The following is a 6,016-nucleotide window of genomic DNA, read 5'->3' as shown; positions in this document are numbered from 1 at the left end:
ACCCTGCCCCGGAGCCGAGGACTGAGCCGCAGCCCCGCCTGGAGACCTCCGGCGAGCAGAGGCGGCTGCCAGACCAGGACCGGCCTCTCCCTCCCCTCAGCTCCCGCTCCTGATCCCTTCTCCTTCCCCCTAGCCTTGGAGTGCCCGCCCAAGAGCCAATAGAAAGCCCGTCTCGGCGATTGGCATTATGCTCATCCAATAGAAACACGTAGCGGCTTCGCGGGGGGTGGGGGGGTTGAAGAGCGTCGATGGGAAGGGCCCTCCCCGGGAAGTCCCGTAGGGCAAATTTTTCATTCGTTCTTGTTGCCTAGAGTTTGCTCCCCGGAGGTTTGGCTTCAGATCTGCAGAGGCTCGAAGGGCTCGCTCCCGCCGCTGGGTGCTGAGATGACGGCAGGCAGCACTGTGCGATGAACCAAAGACTACATTTCCCAGCATTCCAGAGGCGCACAGGGGAACCATAGGTCCCGGCGCGCAAAGAGGCCCAGGGACTACAAATCCCAGCATTCCATAAACCCTATTCCCCTGTAACTTAGACTTCAGTGTGCCGCGCAGTGTGCGCACATTCGTAAACCCTCTCTCAGGTTTGGTGGTTTTTGAATCTCGAGAGTTGGGACCAGGCGGGAAGACCCTCTTCACTCTAAAAGAAGATGACAGCCCACAGAGAGGTAACTTCTGTTTACATGGAACTCAGAAATCTCCTGCAAATCATGGTAAGGCTGCAAACAAACAAAAACACTGATTAAACCGTGAAAGATAATGTAACAAAATAACTCCTTAAAATCATGTTGGTTTTATGGTCTGGAGCGCCTTTTACGTGTTTTGCGGGGGTTTCTATTGTGTTCCTGCGTTGGACTGGGAGAGAGTGATTGTATACCCAGAATATAAATACAGGAAAGGACTTTAGAGAATTTGCTAATCCGACCCCTCTTGTTTTACAAATGAGGAAACCGAGGCCCACAGAAGCGAAGAGATTGTCCACCGGTCACAGCAAGTTGGGGTAGAGTTAGAATTAGGCCCTAAGTCTCCTGACCCGCTGTCTGAGCTTTTTGCACACCAGGCTGGCGATATTTTTAGCAGCATGGCTATGTGATTATTATTCTCCTTGGTGAAATTTCCTCTTACAGGTTGAAACCACCCAGAGGTTAGGTAAGCATTTATTTGGTGGATTTCCTGTAAGTGTGATGTTTGTTCATCTTCAGTCTAGGTAGGACTTGGTGTTTTGATTCATTCTTTGTTGCTCAAGGTGACATTTAATGAGATTTCAGGAATAGTTGTAGTGTAAGTTAAGGTTTCCTTGGAGATTTATTTCTTTTTCTAGGCCTTCCTCTTTTTGTTCCCTTTTAACCCATATGGGTACCCACCCAATTTTTCCTTCCATGTAATTCAACAAACAGTTTTCTCAGCTTTCCTTATTTGCCAGGCCCTCTGTCAGTAAAAGGTGAAAGACATGGTTACTGCCACAGGAAGATAATAATCTAGTTAGGGAAATGAGGAGACTCCACTGAGATTTGAGATGGAGCATGATAAATGGCATAAAAGAAAGGACATCAGAATGCTACAGAGGCTGTCATGAAGAGATGTATTCTAGCTGGCAAAACTTGATAGAGGAGGTGGCATATGAATGTGAAGGATAAGTAGAATCTTTTTTTTCTTGGTTAAAAATTTTCTTTAGATTTTTAACATTCAGTAAGGGCACAGTTTTTGCATATGTGTACACCTGTGTCACCACCCCCCAAATCAAGGTATAGAATTATTCCAGGACCCGTTGTGCCCCTTTACAGTCAGTACTGCATCTTTCCATCCCAATAACCACTCTTCTGACTTCTATTACCATAGATCAGTTTTATCTGTTCTTGAGTTTCATTTAAATGTAATTATACAATATGTACAATATGAATGTCTTCTTTCATTCATCAATATTTTTGTGATATTCATCTGTATGTAGCAGTAGCTTTTAAAAAAATTGCTGAATAGTATTCCATTGTATGCATATAGCACTGTTGATGGACATTTAGGTTATTAGTTATCAACTTTTGGCTTTTATTAACAAAGCTGAAATGAGCAATCTTTATTATAATTTTTTTAATTGGTTGATGTTTTTAGAAAGAGCAAGAGAGAAAGATCCATTGATTTGTTCTCCCACTTATTTATGCAATCATTGGTTGATTCTTTTTAAAAAAAATTGATTTTAGCCCTAGCTGGTTTGGCTCAGTGGATAGAGCATCGGCCTATGGACTGAAGGGTCCCGGGTTCAATTCTGGTCAAGGGCACATGCTCAGGTTGCAGGCTCGATCCCCAGTAGGGAATGTGCAGGAGGCAGCTGATCAATGATTCTCTCTCATCATTGATGTTTCTATCTCTCTCTTCTTTTCTGAAATCAATTTTAAAAAATTGATTTTGAGAGAGAGAGGAAGGGAGAGAGAGAGAAATATTAATTTGTTGTTCCACCCATTCACAAATTCATTGGTTGATTCTTGTATATGCCCTGACCGGGGATCGAACCCAAAACCTTGGCATATCAGGTCAACGCTCTAACCAACTGAGCTACTGGGCCAGGAATTGCAATGAGCATTCTTATGTTTCTTTTTGTGGACTCGTGTATTCATTTACAGGAGAGGAGTTGCTGGCTATGTTGATCAGCAGTAGTAGATATTGCCAGTTATGCAAGTGTTTGTAGCAGTTTTCACCTTCACCGGCAATGTAAGAGTTCTAGTTCACTTTTAACCTTGTCAATACTGGGTGCTGCCAGTCTTTTATTTTTAGCCATTTTGGTTAAATGTGGCATCTCATAACATATAGTTCTTATTTACAGTGTCTCTGGTGTTGAGGGCCTTTCCATGTGCTTATTGGCTATTTGGATGTCTTCTTTTGTGAAATACTTGTTCAAATCTTTTATTTATTTATTTATTTATTTATTTACTTATTTATTTATTTTTACTGGGCTGTTTGTCTTCTTTTTTTTATTGTTTGTCTTCTTATTGATTTATAGTTCTTTTTATAGCCTGGATATGGAATTATATATGCTTGCAAATATCTTTTCCAAGTTTGTAGCGTGTCCTTTCACCCTCCTTACTGGTGTATTTTGATACACAGAAATTCTTAGTTCTAGTGCAATAGTTGTGTTTTCTTTTACAATTAATGCTTTTTACATAAAGTTTAAGAAATCTTTGTGTACAGGGTTGGTAGGATTTTATTTTAAAAACTTTTTTTTTAACCAGTCATCTTTTATTAAGTACAAGGTGAAAGGATTCACAGGTGCTGGACAAAGATCATGGTCAGGAATGTGGAGTCCACATTGGGCCCTTTTCAGTGGTGCTCTTCAGTCACAGCTCATGTTTGAGTTTCTTATACGAATGGCGGTAGTTAAAACACACAGAAGCTGCCAGCACCATAGAAACCCCATCGATGCTCCCTTTCTTGACATTGGTATACTTGTTGTAATACCAGTAGAAACCTCTTTGAAATGCTTCAGCAGTGCCTTTAGGGGTGAAATCCCGAATCAGTATTCAGCTTGGAAGCTCCCATTTTGACATCCATGAGTTTCTCCTCCTTCAGTGGTACTAGTGATGTGATCTTGGAGTTCAGGGTATTGTTGGTGGGATTTTAGCAGGGAATTATGAGGGGAGAGATTTGCAAAGAAGATAGAGCTAGCTTGAGGCCCTGCTGTGAGTGAGGGTGTAGTTTGTGGTGGGCAAGGCAAGGCCTGGAGTTTGGGCTGTAAAGAGGGTGAGGCAAGACAAAGACGGAAGGGTAGGCAGGAGGCATAGTGCAAAAGGCTTTAGCTGCAGCCTTGGAGTCTGCACATTGTCCTGGAGGAAGTGGAGGCACTGCTGGAATATTTATGGTAGCACCTATGGTCTAAATGTCTCTGACAACATCCCTTCTTTTACATGCCCAACTGCCACTGCCTTTCTTCAAGATCTCACAGTCTCTTATCTGGAATACATCAAGTCACTCAAGGGTTTCCCTGCTCCAGTTCTCTCCACATCCAATCCATTCCTAGAGCAGCTGGTGTGATCATTCTAAAATGGCAATTATTCATAGCTCTCCACAGCTTAAAACCCCACGATAGCCCTCCAAGTGCCCTTAAGAGCAAATAAAACCTCTTTTATATGGTTTTCACCCTTTGTGATTTGCTTGCTTATTCTTCCAGGTTCAACTCAAGCCTCATCTCCCCCAGAAGTGTGCCTTAGATCTCCTCTCCCCAAGGAGAGCCTTGCCTGTATTCCTAGGTGCCTGTGGCAACCATCTATCATAGTCAGATAGGCCTGTCTCTTCCAGGGGACAGTAAACTCTCACAGGTAGATACTTTGCTCTATTTAGGTATTTACTGGGTATGGTGCCAGGCCTGTGGTTTCCAAGACCCTGGATGACCTGATTCCAGCTCTGTCTCCCTAATTTCTGAAACCTTGGTTCCAGCTATTCTGGGTTTCTTTTCTGCATCAATATATGTTGCACAGTGCAAGCCTGTAACTGTGATCACTGCCCCCTTTTCTTCCCATTTTTGCCTTGAAGATGCCTGTTTTTTTTCCTTCCTCCTCAACTGGTGTATTGTCTCTCATAGCACTTAACACATTGAAGCTTTTGAGGGCAAGTGCTTCCAAAGTGTTGTCTCTCATAGCACTTAACACATTGAAGCTTTTGAGGGCAAGAACCTTGTTTTTTAGTCATATAACATTCTAGAAAATAATAGGTGCTAAAGAAATTTTTTGAATACATGAATGGGTTGTTGTTAGGCTCCTTCACATCTGTCCTGATTTCTGCACTCTATAAAGCACAAAGGGCAAATAGAGGTCTTTTCCTCATCTTCAAGACCTGAAAGTCGGAGAGTCCTTCTTGGGGTACACCACTTGAATCTCCTTTTCGAATGAATTTTCTTTCTCCTAAGCTCTAAGGCTCCCCACAAGATTTGCAACCAGTGGAGCAATGGGCAGCAGCATTGCTGTCTCCAAGGCCCCATGTTTTTCTGACTTTTCAGTGAGCTGACAGCAGCCCCGCCTTGGCTCACCTCTTTCCCATAACATTTCTAGAGAGCCAGAGCAGGCCCACGTAGGCTCTCTCCTGATGTTTCTTTTATCCTAGGCCCTTCCTTGTTTCACTGTTCCCAGCTTTAATAAACATATCCTCAAAAAAAAAAAAAGACCTGAAAGCCTGTGGTGTATACTGTACTTTAAAGGAATCAGCCTAAGTATTCAGTTATGTAGCCATCTTCCTTAGCCATCTTCCAGTGGAGTTGGTAAGTCCCAGATGCAGCCATGAATGTCATTTTGGTCACAGAGGCATTGTTGACTCAGTCCAGCTCTTGCTTATTTAAAACATTTTTCTGAATAGATGTCAAGAACATGGTCTTTGGCTTCAGATAGCCTAGGTGCCAAAGCAGACTTTGCTACTTACTGGCTTTTGGATTTTTAGGCTTAGTTAATTCACCTGAAAAATGGGGATACTATTGTAGGCTATAAAGTTATGAAAATTCAACAAGACAATGTACAGCACTTAGCACATGGAAAAACGATTAATAAACAGTTATTAGGCTTAATATGTCTCCATACGCCAGGGTAGCCGCAGTCGCCATAGGGAGCTCCTGGGGGTAAAGCTCCACCAAAGGGGTGGGTTTCAGACCCAGGAAATGGTGATGGTGATAGTTTGGGCCCCAGGACCGCCTGAGCGGTCGCCAACCTTTCGGACCTCGCGGACCCCCGGTTGGCGACCGCCCACCCGATTCCTGGGCTAAAGACCCACAAGGACCCCTTCCCCAGCGAGGAGAACCTAGTGTGGGCGGAACTCGAGTGCAGCAGCGGGAGGCTTCCGGGGGAGCGGTAAGGGCGACGGGTCGGCGGAGGTAGAAAAGCGTCGGACGCCGGGTCGATCATGGACGCTTGACAACCTGCGGGTAGGCGCCGGGAGGCCGAGACAGCGACCTAGAGGACGGAGAGACCGCGAAGACAGGTCGGGGCCAGCGAGAAGGCGGGACCCAGCAGGCCAGGTTAGTCGGGGTTGTTCGGCTTCACGCCCGCTG

At 44.3% G+C, this 6,016-nt stretch overlaps 1 protein-coding gene across 2 annotated transcripts in view; it reads left to right on the top strand.

Moving 5' to 3' along the window:
• Positions 1 to 495: 495 nt before the first annotated feature.
• The window catches only part of COPS7B (COP9 signalosome subunit 7B), a 23,394-nt gene continuing 17,873 nt past the window's right edge, over positions 496 to 6,016 (top strand). The window contains exon 1 of one of the 2 annotated variants that reach the window (XM_005882959.2): positions 496 to 710. The gene's annotated coding sequence lies outside the window, so the exon portion shown is untranslated. Of the gene's footprint in view, positions 711 to 5,818; positions 5,984 to 6,016 lie in introns of those variants that run through there. The other variant, XM_005882960.2, reaches the window with a different exon arrangement.

This window comes from Myotis brandtii, unplaced genomic scaffold, assembly GCF_000412655.1.
Source record: "Myotis brandtii unplaced genomic scaffold, ASM41265v1 scaffold744, whole genome shotgun sequence".
Taxonomy (NCBI): domain Eukaryota; kingdom Metazoa; phylum Chordata; class Mammalia; order Chiroptera; family Vespertilionidae; genus Myotis; species Myotis brandtii.
This window is presented reverse-complemented; position numbering and strand designations above follow the sequence as displayed.